Here is an 18736-nt window from a genome sequence, read left to right as displayed (position 1 = left end):
GAGTGCAGTGGCTCAATCTCGGCTCACTGCAACCTCTGCCTCCTGGGTTCAAGCAATTCTCCTGCCTCAGCCTCCTGAGTAGCTGGGACTATAGGTGCACGCCACCATGCCCAGCTAATTTTTGTATTTTTAGCAGAGACGGGGTTTCACTGTGTTGGCCAGGATGGTCTTGATCTCTTGACCTCGTGATCCACCCACCTCAGCCTCCCAAAGTGCTGGGATTACAGGCGAGAGCCACTGCGCCCAGCCCGAGGATACTATTTTCATGCTCTCTTTCATTATAAAGATCTTCTCTATAGCTCCAGGTTTCCAAAATACAAATATACATCTTCTCCTCCAGTCAACAAAGAATCATCCCTCACATTCCAACAGAAAGAACGAACTGTAGCGGCATACCGTGCCTGAAGGCTAGTCATGTGGGTCAATCCTGATGTTCATCAAGTGAATCCTTCCTTTGTTTGTTCTTCCAATAACAAGCAATGTTTTCACCTTTTCATGATATAGGCCACCAACAAATAGTCTAAAATATCTTTTTTCATGTTAACCATTTGTCTGACATCCTGGATGTTCAAACATGTAATTGGTTCATCAGTATCCAGATGATTAAGATCCTACCGATAAAATCTTTTATTATGTGTCATGCAGTAAATCTGTTTGTAACCTTTCCCAGACCAACTGATACAGCTTACTGATGAAAATGAGTTACAGTCTGTAACCAGTGCCTCCTCTTCATTATCAACATTTATATCAAACACATTTACCAGGCCATCGGATGACCCTGAGACTACCATGTTGAGATTGCTGGAATGGAAACGTACTTGAGTGACATCATTGCTATGTGTCTCTGAATATGCACCAAGCAGGTCTTTAGTTGTAGAAAAGTTCTGATAATTTATCCTCGTATCCCCAAACACTAATGATGCATCATCATCAACTTTTCTATACCACCACAGATAATACAGTTAATATCAAAACTGATAAAAATATTGGAAAGGTAATCCTTGAAGAGCTGGACAAGTTTTTCAGTGGCTACTCAAGCTTCCCAACATTTAACAGTGCCATCAGTACATTCTGAATATATACTGTCACAGGAATTTGCAAATTTGCCTCGAGTAAGTCCAAGATATCCATTAAATTCTTCAAGTGCATTTAACATTTCTGTGTCATATATTCTGATCAATCCATAAGAATATAAAGCAGCAACCAAGTTTTCTTTTCCTGCTTGCAGTCTTTGATATGTTTATGCCAAGAAGGTAAGTGGGTTCTTTGGTTCCTGAGGAATGTTTAACAATGTGCAGATTAGCAAACTGTTTCTCAATCTTTTCCGTATCAGTGGTAGCATACAAAAGTAGTAATCCCAGCAATCTCACTTTTAGATATTTACTCAAGAGAAATGACAACTTATGTCCATACAAACACCTTTACATGTGTTCATCACAGCTTTACTTATAACAGCCAAATACCTTGGCAGCTGGCCCTGAACGAATACTGGAGAAAATGCAGGCTCTCAGATTTCTTTCTTGATTTCTTTTTCAGATTGTTCACTCTTGACATATGTAACTGCTACTGATTTTCATACGTTGATTTTGTATCCTGCAACTTTACTGAGTTTATCAGTTTTTTTTCTTTCTTTTTAAATATTTCCTGGCAACTTTCATTTAATGGTTCTAATAGTTTTTTGGTGGAGTCTTCAGATTTTTCTAAGTGTTAAGATCATGTCATCTGTGAAAAATGCTAATTTGACTTATTTCTTTCCAATTTGGATGTCCTTTCTTTCTTTCCCTTGCCTAATTGCTCTGGCCAGGACTTACAGTATTATGTTGAATAAAAATGGTGAAAGTAGCCAGGTGCAGAGGGTCACTCCTGTAATCCCAGAACTCTGGGAGGCCGAGGTGGGCAGACTGTTTGAAGCTAGGAGTTCAAGACCAGCCTGGGTAACACAGTGAAACCCCATCTTTACAAAAAGTACAAAAATTAGCCAGACACAGTGGTGCATGCCTGTAATCCCAGCTACTCAGGAGGCTGAGGCATGAGAATCACTTGAACCCAGGAGGTGGAGGTTGCAGTTAGCCAAGATTTGCCACAGCACTCCAGCCTGGGTGACAGAGTGAGACTCTGTTTCAAAAAAAGAAAGGGGTGAAAGTGGATGTTTTTTGACTTGTTCCATGTGTTGGAGGAAGGGCCTTCAAGTTTTCCCTATTCAGTACCATATGAGCTGTGGATTTGTTATATATAGCCTATATTATTTTGAGGTATGTTCCTTTTATACTCAGTTTGATGACAGGTTTTATCATAAAGGGATGCTGAGTTTTATTGAATGCTTTTTCTGGATGTGTTGAGATGATAATATAGTTTTTGTTCTTGGTTCTGTTAATGTGATATATCACATTTATTGATTTGCATATGTTGAACCATCTTTGTATCTCTGGGGTAGATCCCATTTGACCATGGTGAATAATCATTTTAATGTGTTGTTAAATTCAGTTTGCTAGTATTTTGTTAAAGATTTTTGTACCTATGTTCATTCAGTGATATTGACCTACCATTTTCTTTTTTTGTTGTGTCCTTGTCTGATTTTGGTATCAGAGTAATGCTGGCTTCATAGAACAAGTTTGGAAGTATTCCCTCTACTTCAATTTTTTTTTGAGGGGTTTGGGAAAAATTGGTATAAGTTTTTTGTTAAACATTTGGTAGAATTCAACAGTGAATCAATTTTGTCCTGGGCTGGCCTGCCTGCCTTCCTTCTTTCCTTCTTTCCTATCTTCCTTCCTTCTTTCCTTCCTTCCTTCCTTCCTTCCTTCCTTCCTTCCTTCCTTCCTTCCTTCCTTCGTTCCAACAGAAAACTTTTTATTATGGCTTCAATCTTGTTACTCACTACTGGTTTGTTGCAGTTTTCTATTTCTTCATGGTTCAATCTTGATGGGGTGAATGTGTCCAGGAATTTATCCATTTCTTCTATGTTTTCCAATTTGTTGGCATATAGTTACTTACAATAGTCTCTAATGATGCTTTGTATTTCTGTGGCCTATTTTTTATGTCTCCTTTTTTGTTTCTAATTTTATCTATTTGGGTCTTCTTTCATTTTCTCTTAGTCTAGCTAAAAAGGTTTGTCAATTTTATCTTTTCAAAAAAACCCACAATATTTCATTTTGTTGAGTTCTGTATTTTTTAAGTCTCAATTAGATTTATTTTTGCTCTGATCTTTATTATTTCTTTTCTTCTACTAATTTTGGGTTTGGTTTTTTTCTTGCTTTTCTAATTCCTTGAGGTATATTTTAGGTTGTTTATTTGAAGTGTTTCTATATTTTTGATATAGCCATTTATTGCTATAAACTTCCCTCTTAGTACTGCTTCTGCTTCATCCCATAGATTTTGGCATGTTGTATTTCCATTTTCATTTGCTTCAAGAAATATTTGAATTTCCTTTTAAATTTATTCATTACCTCATTTGTCATTCAGGAGCACATTGTTTAATTTCCATGTGCTTGTGAAATTTCTGAGGTTCCTCTTATTATTGATTTCTACTGTTATTCCATCATGGTCAGAAACACATACTTGATATGATTGCTGCATTTTTGAATTTGTTTAGACTTGTTTTGTGGCCTAAGATATGGTTTATTTTGCAGAATGTTCCCATGTGCTGATGAAAAGAATGTGTACTCTGCAACAATTGGGTGAAATGTTCTGTAAATGTCAGCTAACCTAGTAAGTCTTGGGTGTAGTTCAAATTTTTTTTTTTTTTTTGCTTTTCTGTCTGGATGATCTGTCAATTAATGAGTAGGGTGTTGAAGTCCCCTACTATCGTATTTCAGTTAATGTTTGCTTTATATACTCGGGTGCTCTCATATTGGGTGCATACATATTTATCACTGTTATATTAGCTTGCTGAGTTTACTCTATCATTAAATAGTGACCTTCTTTGTCTCTTTTTACAGTCTTTGATTTGTAATCTGACATAAATATAGCTATAGCTGCTCTTTTTAGTTTCCAGTCCCATGGAATATCTCTTTCTACCCTCTCACTGCTAATCTATGTGTGCCTTTATAAGTGAAGGTGGTTTCTTGTAGGCAGCATAAATTTGGGTCATGTTTCTTTATTCATTCAGCCATTTTGTCTCTTTTAACTAAGAGGACTGAGTCCATTTATATTCAGTGTTATTCATGGCAAGGACTTACTACTGTCATTTTGTTGCTTGTTTTCTGGTTGTCTTGTACATCCTTTCTCCTTTTCTTCCTTTCCTATTGCCTTCTTTCATTGTTAAATCATTTTGTCTTGTAGTATGTTTTAATTTGTTCCTTCTTATTTTTAGGGAATCTATGACAGGTTTTGAATTGTGCTACTGTGAAGCTTACAGAAAGTACCTTATAAGTTATTTTAAAGAGATGGCAACTTATCTTAGATCACAAAGAAACAAACAAAATAATTCTGCACTTTAACTCCATCCCCCGACATTTTAACTTTTAGTTGTCTCAATTTACATATTTTTACATTACCTATTTCTTAACAGGCTACTGTAACTATTATTGTTTTTGACATATTTGTCTTTTGGACTTCATGCTAGAGCTATAAGTGGATTGCACAACAGAATTGCAATATTAGGGTATAGTGGGTTTGTCTGAGCTGAATACTTAATTTTACCTGTAGGCTTTATACCTTCAAATGTTTTTCATTTTTTATTTTTTTCTTTTGGCATTTTAGTGTGTTTTTTAGATTAAAGAACTATCTTTAGCATTTATTGTAAGATGGGTGTGGTGGTGGTGAACTCTCTCAGCTTTATTTGTCTGAAAAAGACGTCTCTTCTTCATATTTGAAGGATAACTTTGCTGGGTACAGTATTATTGAATAGCAGTGATTTTTTTCTTTCATCACTTTGAAAATGTGGTCTCACTCTCTCTTGGCTTGTATGGTTTCCATTGAGAAGTCTGTTGCTGGACAAATTGTAGCTCCTTTATGTGTGATTTGCTTCTTTTCTTTTGCTGGTTTTAGGATGTTCTCTTTGTTCTCGACCTTTCAGAGTTTGTCTTATTTGGGTCAAATCTGGTGATCTCTGACCTTCTTGTACCTGGTTATTTATATCTTTCTCAAGTTTTGGGAAATTTTCTATTTCTCTTTTTCAATAAGCTTTCTACCCCCCTTACTCTTGTTCAATTCCCTCTTGAACACCAATAATTGTTTAGTTTGTTTTTTTGAAGTAATTTTCTATATTTTATAGGTAATCTTTGTTCCTTTTCACTCTTTTTTTCTCTTTTCTCCTCATACAATGTATTTTCAAATAGGCTGTCTTCAACCTCACTGATTCTTTCCTGTGCTTCATCCATTCTGCTGTTGAGAGCCTCTAATAACTTTCTCAGTTTACTGTATGTATTTCTCAGTTTTAAAATCTATGTGTGATCTTTTTAATAATTTCAATCTCTTTGCTAAATTTCTCAATTGCTTTTCTGTGTTATCATGAAGATTATTGAGTTTCTTTAAAACTGCCATTTTGGGTGAGTATGATGACTCACACCTATAATCCCAGTGCTTTGAGAGGCTGAGATGGGAAACTCACTTGATGCCAGGAGTTTGAAACCAGGCTGGGCAACATAGTGAGACCCCATTTTTACAAAAAACATAATTAAAAAAGGAATTAGCCAGGTATGGTGACATACACCTGTAGTTCTAGCTACTTGAGAGGATTGCTTAAGTCCAGAGTTTGAGGTTGCAGTGAACTAAGATCATGATATTGCATCTTAGCCTGGGCTCTGTCTCTGAAAACAGACAACACAAAAACCCTGCAGTTTTGAATTCTTAGTCACAGAGCTCAATATTGCCATCTTATTAGGCTCAGTCACTGGTTCCTTGCTTTTCTGTTTGGGGAGGTCTTCACAGTTGTTTCTTGTGAATGTAGTCTACATCTTTGCATTGAGGGATTAGTTATTTAAGTCTTCTTTGCCTGACTTGTATTGGGTATGTTTCTTAGAGCTTCTTTACCAGTAGTTTGCCTGCCTCCTTTACAGCTGTAGGTGGTGCCTTAAGTCCAGATTCACTCAGCTTTAATGAATGATATGAATGCTGCTCTTCTTGAATGGCGCAGACCCTGAAGAGGATATTCCAGCAGAATGGAAGGCTGGCAAGGGGTTTGTGCCCAGGAGACCTATGCAATGAATCTTTTATGTGTGGTGCTGTGAACAGCCTCTCTAATTTGGTGTCTTCTTTAGCCAAACTACAGAGCAAAGTTTCAAGGGCCGGGGATGGTAGTCCTACCTGCCCATTTTGTCTCTACCTGTCCTCAAGGATATTTCTCCCTTCAGGCACTCATGATGCTTTCCATGGGCTAAGGCAGGGTCAGATGTGCCAGATAATCCAAGATAATGGGGGAGCTGGTTGTCCACCTTGATCTCACTTTTTTTTAATGTAGAAACTGTGAGTTGAGCAAAAATTTTTCCATGTGCTTGGTGAGAGGCAGAATGCGGGGAGGGGTGTCACAAATGTGGAAGTTCCATTCTCTTCCTGTCTGCTCAGAGTTTCTTCATTTACCTATGGCCCTGGGAACTGTCTCATCTTCATTTCTGAGTTCTGAGTTATTGATGATGAGAATCTCAGTTCAGTATAAATATATGTTTCAGGCTTCTGGAGCAGGGTGTTGGGGAGAGGGAAGCCAGCTTGCTTCTGCACTGCCATTTTGAAACGAGAAGTTAGTTCTTGACTTTAGGTCTAAAGACAGTTTTACTGGCTGTAGTATTCTTGGTTGACAGTTTTTTCTTTTAGCACTCTGAATAGATAATCCTACTACTTTCTGGCCTGTAATGTTTCTGCTTAGAAATTACTGAGAATCTCAAGGAAGCTCCCTTGTATATGAAAATTCACTTTCTCTTGATGCTTTCAAAATTTTCTTGTTTTTGACTTCTGACAGTTTGGTTATAATATATAACTTGTCACTCAGGATGGACTGAGTTATAATATGTAACAAAACTGTGAACCTCTTTATGTTCATCCCAGTTGGAGTCCTGTTAACTTGAATTTGATTATGTTTCCTTCCTCAAATTTGGAAAGGTTTCAGCCATTCTTTTTCCAAATAAGTTCTCTGCCCCTTTCTCTCTCTTATCTTTATCTGGGACTTTCATATGCCATGTATTGGTTGGCTTGATGGCTTTCTTTACTTTTCATTATTCTTTTTCCTTTCATTTCTCTACTTTAATAATTTCAAAAAGCTTGCTTCAAGTTTGCTTATTCTTTTGTTGTTTGTTTGCTTGATCAAGTCTAATGTTGAATCCCTGTAGTAAACTTTTTTTTTTTTTGAGACAGAGTTTGGCCTGTCACTCAGGATGGACTGCAGTGGCATGATCTCAGCTCACTGGAACCTCCACTTCTGGGCTCAAACAATCCTCCCACCTCAGCTTACCAAGTAGCTGGGACCACAAGCACATGTCACCATGCCCAGCTAATTTTTATATTTTTTTGGTAGAGATGGGGCTTCACCATGTTGCCCAGGCTGGTCTTGAACTGCTGGCCACAAGTGATCTGCTTGCTTTGCCCTCCCAAAGTGCTGGGATTATAAATTTGAGCCACTGTGCCCAGCCCCTGTAGTGAATTTTTCAAGTCACTTATTGGATTCATCAGCTCCAGAATTTATGCTTAGTTCTTGTTCTCTCTCTGTGTCTTGAATTTTTTATCTTTGTTGATAACCTCTTTTGTTCATGCATTGTTTTCCTGATTTAATTTAGTTGTTAATCTGTGTTCTCTTGTAGTACACTGAGTTTCTTTAAGAGAAATATTTCAAATTATTTTTCAGGTAATTCATAGACCTCTATTCATTTAGAGTCAGTTTCTGGAGATTCATTTTGTTCCTTTGATTCAATCACGTTTTCTTGCTTCTCCATGGGTCTTTATTATTTTATGCTGTGATTTGTCCATTTGGAAAACCAGCCACCTATTGCAGTCTTTTAGGACTGGCTTCATAAAGGGAAAACCTTCACCAATTATCTGGGTTGGAGATTCCAGAGGCCTCTCAAACCTTTGGGATGTGGCCTCTCTGGGCATGTAATTTCCCAGTTATAGGGGTTTTCTGGTTTCTTTTTCAGGAGCTTGTAATCTCTTACTCCCTCTGGTGTTTATCTGGAGTATTGCAGGTTTTCTGGAGCTGCAAGAAGCCACTAAGCTCTTTAGTTCTCTGTGGCTCCCAGGATATCCGAAGTATATAATTTCCATTAGTGATCCAATTCAAGTGAGACAGAAACCACTGCCTCAGGCAGCCCCTGAAAAGTTGGAATGTTGGACACATGTTCCAGTCTTCTCTTTTTCCCTTGAGGGAGAAGCTGTGAACTGGTGCTTTCTCCTGAATGTGCTGCTTTGAGAAACAGCTTTTGGGATTGAAATAAAATGTCTTTTCATACCTTTTTCAAGGTGGCTATTCTTGGCTTTAAGTTTGCTTGGGGTGCTGCAACTTCTTAAGTTGTTTTTGGAGTTCTCATACAGACTTTTTGGAACATACATTGTTAAGTCAGTGTCTTCAGAGGAATGGCACTTGAGGTGACTTATCCTACCATATTAGTGATATTACTTCCTTGTGGTGACTTTTTATGACAGCAATAGAAAACAAATATGAGTGTTATAGGGATGCAGTGAATAAAATTTGCATGATGAGGAGCTAGAGGACCACTGCTACTAAGGAGTCATGTCCTTTGCGGTCCTGAGCCTCATCTCCTTCACTGTGGACAGAGAAATCGGCCAATTGCCAAACATACATCAAGTGTCTCTCTTGCATAAAGTGCTGACCAATGTGCTACAGGTCCCAGTCTATGCATTCTGGAGGTGGTACTTTTGTGGTGATGCAAAGGGTCTCCAGTTGTTGCAGCCACTGGGTGAGAGGTGGCCTGATGTGGGGATGAAGGAGGAGCCTGTGTCCTGATGCAGGCCCGGGGAGGCACCATGGGAGGGCAGGGCTTGAGCCAGCTTGGGGGGACTCCAACAGTGTAGGAGTGTGAGGAATATTCCACGGTGGGATGCGGAAATATGCAGTGATGTGTGTGTGTGGCAGGCGTTGTAAAATATATACATCATACATTTACCTTTTTTTTTTTTTTTTTGAGATGGAATCTCGCTCTGTTGCCCATGCTGGAGTGCACTGGCACAATCTGGGCACACTGCAACTTCTGCTTCACAGGTTCAAGCTATTCTCCTGCCTCAGTCTCCCCAGTAGCTGGGACTACAGGTGCGTGCCACCACGTCTGGCAATTTTTTAATTTTTAGTAGAGATGGGGTTTCACCATGTTGGCCAGGATGGTCTTGATCTCTTGACCTTGCGATTCACCCGCCTCAGCCTCCCAAAGTGCTGGGATTATAGGTGTGAGCCACCACTCCCAGCAACATTTACCTTTCTAACCATTTTCAAGTGTCCAGTTCAGTGGTGTGAAGTGAGTTGTGTTTTTGAGTAAGAAGTGACTTATTTTGGCAAAGGTAATCCAGGGTTAGCTCTTTCAATGGCCAAAGGACTAAAATCCTTTCAGAGAAAAAAGTAAAAGGCTGCTTACCAGGTAATAAATCCTTAAACAAGTGTGCATTGCTTATAGTATTAGCTAAGGAGATGATAATTTGACTTAAATAATCTTGCAAGGTGAGATGAGCAAGTATTATTATCTCCACTTCCCAGATAAAAAAGCTGAGGGTCTGATTAAGTGACCTGCTCCAATTGCACAGGACGTGGGGCCATATCCAGGACCAGAGCCCAGGTTCTACATTCCTCCTTGAGGCCTCTTTTCACTCCCCCTTGATGGCTGGCCTGCCCCTGAAACTGACTCTTTCTTGGTCTATGTACAAAATTACCTCCTGGGGAGAACACGAGTTTCCGGAGCTGGTTAGTGGCAGGTAACAGCAATGACTGGACTCCAAGTTACTGGAGCCACACATTCTGTCCTCAGGGTATCACCACCCTATTCTACAGGGCTTAGCATGTCGAGACGAGGGGTTTGGATTTCACGTTTATGTGCGTTCCGTTTGTTGGGAGGCACCATACCCTCAGTCCTGTAATTCGTAATGAGGTCCGCTGCATGGTGCTGGTTGCCAGTGGCAACCTGGAGCCCTGGAGTCAGCCTGTCACCATTGGTGCATGGTGCATGGGAACCACAGAGAGTGAGCTGCCTGCTGGCTCAAATACACCGAGCTATAAAAAGTCCCAAGAATAGATCTTGGGCACCTGGGGATGCATGGCTGTTCTGTAGGAGCTGAGGTGACCTTGAAGCCTTGTGGGCATGGGCTCCTTGGGATCCTTTGTGGAACCATATGCAGCGGATGTGACGTCAGCCTGACCTTGCAGCCCGATTATCTCAGTTCTGGGCAGCCTCCCCACGGCAGTGCACTCAGGTCTGTCTGTCCAATCAGAGTGGAAATGCTGGCTTTGAAGGGGGTGCAGTCCAGGTGGCCCAGATCTCTCCTTAGGGCCAGAATCTCTCCCTGCCTCCCATGGGGGTCTTAGCCTTTGACCAAATAGTCCCAGGAGTGAGAAACCCACTTTTGGAAAGCAAGCATTTTTGATGTTGGGTCATGGCTGTGATCTGTCATCACCATCCTCTCCTCTGCCTCCTCCTCTGCCTCCTACACTCCAGACAGCAGCACTGTCCTATGCCCTGCAGCACTGAACGCTCTGCCGAGATCACGCATCCCAGGAGGTGGAGGCAGGGGGGAGGGTTGAGGGCCAGGCCTGGGTCCCCCACCTGTGGGGTTTGTGCCTTGGCATCACTACTATTGAAGCAGCTGTCTCCCACACACAGACCCCGTGCATTTGCCTGGAGCAAGGTCATCAGGTCCAGCTTGGTCCCTACAGCCACCAGGAATTGCAGGTGTCACAAGAAGGCAGGTAGGAGTAGCCCTGAGAGAGTGGGGAGTACGTCCCAGCTTTGCCACTAACCGGTTGTAGGATCTCAGGCAAATCATGCTACTTCTTAACAACTACTTTTTTCTGTTGTAAAATGAGAGACTTAGACCAGATTTGATTTGTTTTTTAGTGCAGTTGTGAGCATTTTCTATAGGTTGGGCGCTTTGCTGGATGCCAAAATGAAAAGACAATCAGGGCACATTTTGTTAGGGGACTGAGCCACATACCATGGTTATGGTGGGATGGGGTAAGAACACAGCCACGGAGGCCATGGGGCCAGAAAGCCCCTTCCATGGTTGCAGCCTGATAAGGGAGTTGGGAATGTCCGTGCTATGGAAGAGGCATGCCAGGTAGGAGGTGGGCGCTACAAGCCCTGAGACCTGGAAGTGTGGGAAACCCCTGTGCCTCGTGGGAATGGAAGCCTCAGAGTCCAGCAGGGGAGAAGAAAGGCCAGGAGGCCACATCAAGCTGGCTCTGTTGCCCAGAGTGGAGTGCAGCAGTGCGATCACAGCTCACTGCAGCCTCAAACTCCTGGTCTCCTGCGATCCTCCTGCCTCAGCCTCTGGAATATGCAAAAAGGTTTTTCTGAGGCAAGTGGCTGATCCAATTTGCTCCATGGGGAAGCTGGCACTCTGGGAGTCCCAGCACAAATGGCAGACAGAGGATCTGCAGGACAGGAGCCTGATTCAAGGGAACAGAAAATTGGGTCACCCAGATGTGCCTGGTGGGGAACACTGAAGAAAAAGGAGACACCTCAGGGTGTGGCCCAGATGTAATGATAGAGAACTACAGAAGGTTCCTCCAGCCCTTCTCTTTGAAGACATTTGCTGAGCCCACCCTGTGCCTCCCCTCCCAGGGGCAAACATTCCCAATGTCCCCGCTGTTCTTTATGTGGCCCTCAGCCTGCTCTGAGCAGAGGGAGGACCATAGGGGCATGGACACCAGTCTGAAGTTCCATCTTTGGTCCTCCATGAGACATTTATCAAGGCTGATCACACAAATTTTTTTCCTAAATATAACACTGTAAAAATCCAAACAATTTGGTCACACAGTTTGTCCAATTATATCCTGATAAAAAAGGAGGACAGATTCTTCTTGAATCTATGCAAATAATGCCAATTAAATCAAAGAAACTCAATAAAGATACTTATGAATTCTAAAAGATCAGTAAGATATTAAAGAGTGTTATGTTTCAGCTTGCAAAAGCATAGTTTATTAAGCTGAAGGTTAAGGACAGATCCAGAAGAAGGAGAACGGCTTCATCATATACTGATCACAAAGAAAGATAAAAAAATAACAGCAGCAAAATTCAGACTTCCCATATCCATCCACTCAATCCCACTTCCAAAGGGTCTCAGACCTGGCCTATTATCACTTATTGAATAGCAGACTAAATACTTCAAGACCACTTCTGTCATTTTAATAGAGACAAGACCCAATTCTAGTCTGGCATTAATATAATATTTGGCAACAAAGGATTCATGTGATTTTATTTTTTCTTATGAACAAACCCATAAAGTATGAACAAATTTTGCCCAAATTGTAATACACTTCATTGTTTTTTTTTCAGACTCATTATTTGCAGATATTTGGAATCAAGGAAAATAAGGTTTACTTTCTTTAAACCTTCCATAATTTTCTTTTTTTTTTCCCCCCGAGATGGAGTTTTGCTCTTGTTGCCTGGGCTGGAGTGCAATGGTGCGATCTCGGCTCACTGCAACCTCTGCCTCACGGGTCCAAGTGATTCCCCTGCCTCAGCCTCCTGAGTAGCTGGGACTACAGGTGCGTGCCACTAGTCCCAGCTAATTTTTTGTATTTTAGTAGAGACTGGGTTCCACCATGTCGTTCAAGATGGTCTCTTATCTCCTGACCTCGTGATCCACCCACCTCGGCCTCCTAAAGTGCTGGGATTACAGGAGTGAGCCATCGTGCCCGGCCAAACCTTCTGTAATTTTCTATTTTCATTCAAGTTGTGTCTTTTACTACCCTCTTTCCCATTCTGGAGCAAACAAACACTTTAGACAAAACAAATCTCTTTATCCCTGGTAAATGAAAGCACATCCCATTGAATGCACAGTCATATTTCTTTGCCAATATTGCTCCTAGTGTAGTCTCAGCCACTAATGTTAATTAAATGTTAACCCAAGCCAATTACTTCTATTTACAGGTAGAATTGGGAGGTGGGAATAGAGAGCCATCTGTTGTCACAAAAGCCATTTTAGCAGACAGTGTCGTGTCGAAGGTAGGGGTCTCTGGAAGCAGTTGCTGAGATGGAGCTAGGGATGCAGATGGTTTTTAAAGCCCAAAACTTCGGCAGAGGAAGAAGTCAAGCCACAGTTCAGTCCAGAGGAAGCCTTGGCCAGCTCAGTGGGGAATGCCCAGTTCGGAGCTGACAGTGAAAGGTCCCGGCTGGCTGGCTGGTGAGGCTCAGTTGAAGGTGTGGCCCAGGCCTGTGGGTCTCAGGTGAGCTGGCTCCCTGCTGCTGACAAGGACCCTGGCAGCAAGTCCTTCCACAAAGGGGCACCTGGGGGCACCTCTGTGCCCACCAGAGCTGGGGAAGTTCACAAACACATACAGGAGGACCCCTACAACACATACAGGCGAGTGGCAAAGCTGAACATCTGTTAACATGGCCCAAAGGTATAGCTAAACTACAGCACATAAAAATAAGAAGAAATTAGTATTTAGAGATTATGAATTGAGTCAGTATAAATCCAAGGTCTTAAGGTTATTAAGGACTTTGGAAATTATGTGTAAAATAACATACCACAGAATATAATTACTATGGGTATAACAAAGTTTGTTAGAATTTTAATTCAATTTAGTTGAATATGTTTTACATTTTTCTAAATCTAAACATTTATATGGAAGTAATATTAGTTTATTTGAACAGAAAATCAATATAGGAAGTTTAGAAAGATCAAGTTATCTGGACTATGCAAGACAAAACAAATTTACATCTAGTAAAAGAAAATAGGAAGCAGGAATAAATTGCAGCTCCCACTTGGACAGGCAGAGCAGCATGTGGAGGCTCACACTGGTGAACTTTTGCTTCAAGAACTACTGCAGGAACATACCAGGAAAGTGAGAGAATCCAAAAACCCTTTGAAAGAAGTGGATTGCTCCTGCAGGTCCCAGGAGACAGCCCCCAAACTGTGGGTGCCCAAAATGTGAAAGGGGGATTGTCCACTCCTGAACACACATCCTCACTGGGGAAACTGAAGGTCCAGATCACAGGAGAAAGATTTGACCTTACCTGGAACTGAGATTTAGTGAGTCGAGCAAAATACAGGGCAACTAGAGAAATAAGAACAAACCAAACCCAAACCCAGCAGAAGAAAAGAAATAGCACAGATCAGAGCAGAGCTAAATAAAATTGAAACACAAAAACAGTACAAAAGATAAATGAAACAAAAAGCTGAAAAGTTCTTTGAAAAGATAAATAAAATTGATAGACTAAATTAACCAAGAAGAGAGAAGATCCAGATAAGCTCAATTAAAAACAAAATGGGAGATATTACAACTAATACCACAGAGAGACAAAAGATTTTTCAAGGCTACTATGAACACCTCTATTTGCATAAACTAGGAAACCTGGAGGACATAGATAAATTTCTGGAAATATACAACCCTCTTAGTTTAAACCAGGAAGAAATAGAAACTCTGAACAGACCAATAAAAAGCAGCGAGATTGAAATGGTAATGAAAAAATTGTTAACCAAAAACAACAACAACAACAACAACAACAACAAAAACCCAGGATCAGACGGATTCACAACTGAATTCTATCACACATTCAAAGAAGACTTGGTACCAATCCTATTGACACTATTCCAAAATATAAAGAAAGAGGGAATCCTCCCTAAACCATTCCATGAAGCCAGTATTACCCTAATATCAACACCAGGAAAGGACATAACAAAAAAAGAAAACTACAGGCCAAAATCCCTGATAAATATAGATGCAAAAATCCTTAACAAAATACTAGTTAACTGAATCCAATAGCATATAAAAAAGAGATTCCACCATGATCACGTGGGTTTCAAGCCAGGGATACAGGGATTGTTTAACACATGCAAGTGAATAAATGTGATACACCACATAAACAGAATTAAAAACAAAAATCACATGATCATCTCAATAAATGCAGAAAAAGCATTTGACAAAATCCAGCATCTCCTTATGATTAAATACCTCAGCAAAATTGGCATAGAAGGGATATACCTTAATGTAATAAAAGCCATCTATGACAAACCCACAGCCAATATAATACTGAATGGGGAAAAGTTCAAAGCACTCCCCTGAGAACTGGAACAAGACAAGGATGCCCACTCTCATCACTTCTATTCAACATAGTACTGGAAGTCCTAGCCAGAGCAGTCAGACAAGAGAAAGAAATAAAGGGCATCCAAATCGGTAAGGAGGAAGTCAAACTGTTACTGTTTGCTGATGCTATGATCACATACCTAGAAAACCCTAAAGACTCCCCCAAAAATCTCCTAGATCTGATTGAATTCAGCAAAGTTTCAGAATTCAAAATTAACACACACAAATCAGTAGCTCTGCTATACACCAACAGCAATGAAGCTGAGAATCAAATCAAGAACTCAACCCCTTTTACAATAGCTGCAAAAATAAAAATAAATAAAATGCTTAGGAAGATAGCTAACTAAGGAGGTGAAAGACCTCTAGAAGGACAACTACAAATCACTTCTGAATGGAATAATAGACAACACAGAAAAATGGAAACACATCCCATGCTCATGGATGAGTAGAATCAATATTGTGAAAATGATCATACTGCCAAAAGCAATCTACAAATTCAATGCAATTTCCATCAAAATATCACCATCATTCTTTACACAGCTAGAAACAAAAATCCAAAAATTCATATGGAACCAAAAAAGAGCTTGCATAGCCAAAGCAAGACTAAGCAAAAAGAACAAATCTAGAGATATCACATTACCTTACTTTAAACTATACTACAAGGCCATAATCACCAAAACAGCATGGTACTGGTATAAAAACAGGTACATAGGCCAAAGGAACAGATTAGAGAACCCTGAAATAAACCCAAATACCTGCAGCCAACTGATCTTTGACAAAGCAAACAGAAAAAGTGGAGAAAGAACGTCCTATTTAACAAATGGTGCTGGGATAATTGGCACGCCACATGTAGATGAATGAAACTGGATCCTCACCTTTTGCCATATAGAAAAATCAACTCAAGATGGATCAGGACATAAATCTAAGACCTGAAACCATGAACATTATAGAAGATAACATTGGGAAAACCCTTCTAGACATTAGTTTAGGCAAAGGCTTCATGACTGAGAACTCAAAAGCAAATGCAACAAAAACAAAGACAAATAGATGGGATTTAATTAAACTGAAAAGCTTCGGCATAGCAAAAGAAACACTCGGCAGAGTAAAAAGGCAACACACAGAGTGGGAGAAAATCTTCATAATCTATACATCTGACAAAGGACTAATATACAGAATCTGCAGGGAACTAAAACAAGTTAGCAAGAAAAAATCAATAATCCCGTCAAAAAGTGGGCTAAGGACCTGAATAGACAATTCTCAAAAGAAGATACACAAATGGCTAACAAACATATGAAAAAATGCTCAGCATCACTAATTGTCAGGGAAATGCAAATCCTCAATGCCAATTTGGGAGGCTGAGGCGGGCGGATCACTTGAGGCCAGGAGTTGGAAACCAGCCTGGCCAATGTGGTGAAGCCCTGTCTCTACTAAAAATACAAAAATTAGCTGGACATGATGGTGGGCACCTGTAATGCCAGCTACTTGGGAGCTGAGGCAGGAAAAATGCTTAAACTCAGGAAGTGGAGGCTGCAGTGAGCTGAGATTCAGCCAAGGTGTTGGAGTGAGACTGCCACAAACAAACAATGAAAACAAAACCACAGTGTGAGACCATTGTAGCCCTGGAAGAATGGCCATAATACAGAATAATAGATGTTGGTAGGGATGTGGTGAAAAGGGAACCCTTTTACATGGCTGGTGGGAATGTAAACTAGTACATTAGGATGTTAGTAGGGATTTATTTATCTATTCAGAGACAGGTTTCTCTCACGTTGCTTAGGCTGGAGTGCAGTGGTGTGATCTCGGTTCACTGCAACCTCTGCTTCCTGGGTTCAAGTTATTCTCTTGCCTCAGCCTCCTGAGTAGCTGGGATTGCAGGATGCACGACCACACCCAGCTAATTTTCAGATTTTTTTGTAGAGATGGGGTTTCACCATGTTGGCCAGGGTGGTCTGGAACTGCTGACCTCAAGTGATCTGCCAGCCTCGACCTCCTAAAGTGCTGGAATTACAGACATGAGCCACTGCGCCTGGCCGCTAATAGGGATTTAAAAACAGGAAATTTACATGTTTAAATGTCTTGGTAAATATATCTAGATCATAATGATATGTGTGAAATTGTGTATATCTTTGAAAATAAAGCAAAAAAAAAGATGGGGACAAGAACTGGGGAATTTAAACCTAAAAACACAAACAAATTTACATCTTATTAAACATAAAATGTATGCCTGCATTATATGCCACATAGAAAAAAATCAAGAAAAAGGTGTACTCGGTGTCCTTAAACCAAATTTATCCAACCGGTGTGATTTGTTTAATCACTTTCATTATATTAAGTTAGTTTCTTATAGAAAAAAAATGCTATGAGGGATAGTAATTTTGAGGAGAAATATTTTTTCTTAAAATATTAGAAGGCCAGGTATGGTGGCTCATGCCTGTAATCCCAGCACTTTGGGAGACTGAGGTGGGAGGATCACCTGAGTCCAGGAGTTCAAGACCAGATTGGGCAACATAGTGAACTCCCATCTCTAAAAAAAAATAAAAATAAAAAATAAAATATTAGAAGTTCACTTTCTACATTTTCTGGGGATTTTGAGGATATTAAATCCATATAAGCACTTAGCCATTCAGGACAAAGTTCCTACATTGTAAGAAACTTTGTAATCTAGTTTATTAATACACTGTTGATATAAGAAAAGATTTCAGGTACCAGGAGAGGTAAAGGGTTTCTCGGCTGGAGGCTCACAGATCCACTGAGTGAATGTAGCTTCTGCCATGTGTCCTCAGCCACAGGCCACAGCCAACCCAGACACACCAGTCATGGGTCCAGATCCTAAAACCTGTTCTCTTTTCCAGGGGGCCCAACACATCCTTTTGATGGAGTTGACCTCACAGGAGGACAGGAAGAAAAGAACAAGCCGGATTTTCTGTCCTCTCTCAGTGGAGAATGGCCCCCTCCTGCCGCAGTAGAGACACATCGCCCCGGAACAGACCCGAAAGCCTGGCTCTCCGTCGTTTCGGAGAGCGCTTGCATATTGGATAGGGCCAAACCCAAACTGGAACTGAAGCAGGCCCCAAACCAGGAGGGAATGCAGCAACACATGGTCAGGAAGAAAGCAACCTGGGGAGTCAGTGCTGGAAAGGGCTCGTGCCCTGGGGGGTCTGCCGAGGCCTGAGACTCAGTGTGTGTCAGCAGGTTCAACAGCCTCGATGCGCGCTCCTTGGCAGGTGGAGTTCTGTGGCTCTGCCGGGTAAGTCGCAGAGGCATCTTGGCGGGACCCCCAAAACCTTCAAACGAATTTGCAAAAAGATGAAAACATAACTTTCTACAAATATAGAGTGAACACGTGTCCTAGATTTAGTGAGCTCGTTAACGAGGAGCCAGAAGGAGGCTGCGGCTTGCGCCCATGTTCCTCGTCTGAAATATCTTTCTGGTGGGCTGAGCTGCATCTGAGAGTTTACACAAGGAGTCACACTGACTGTTCCTACAAGTTGGCAGAACATTCCAGAACTCCTTGACCATGCTCTCCACATGGGCCTGTGACAGTGAAACAGTGAAAGAATG

The 18736-nt window shown here is 40.9% G+C and overlaps 1 pseudogene; it reads right to left on the bottom strand.

Annotated features, from left to right (window-relative positions):
* LOC108282514 overlaps positions 1-18439 on the bottom strand; it is a 22984-nt pseudogene extending 4545 nt beyond the window's left edge.
* Positions 18440-18736: the final 297 nt, after the last annotated feature.

The sequence above is a fragment of the Cebus imitator genome, unplaced genomic scaffold (assembly GCF_001604975.1).
Source record: "Cebus imitator isolate Cc_AM_T3 unplaced genomic scaffold, Cebus_imitator-1.0 Scaffold242, whole genome shotgun sequence".
Lineage (NCBI taxonomy): Eukaryota > Metazoa > Chordata > Mammalia > Primates > Cebidae > Cebus > Cebus imitator.
The sequence above is the reverse complement of the archived record's forward strand: the minus strand, read 5'-3'. Positions and strand labels throughout refer to the sequence as shown.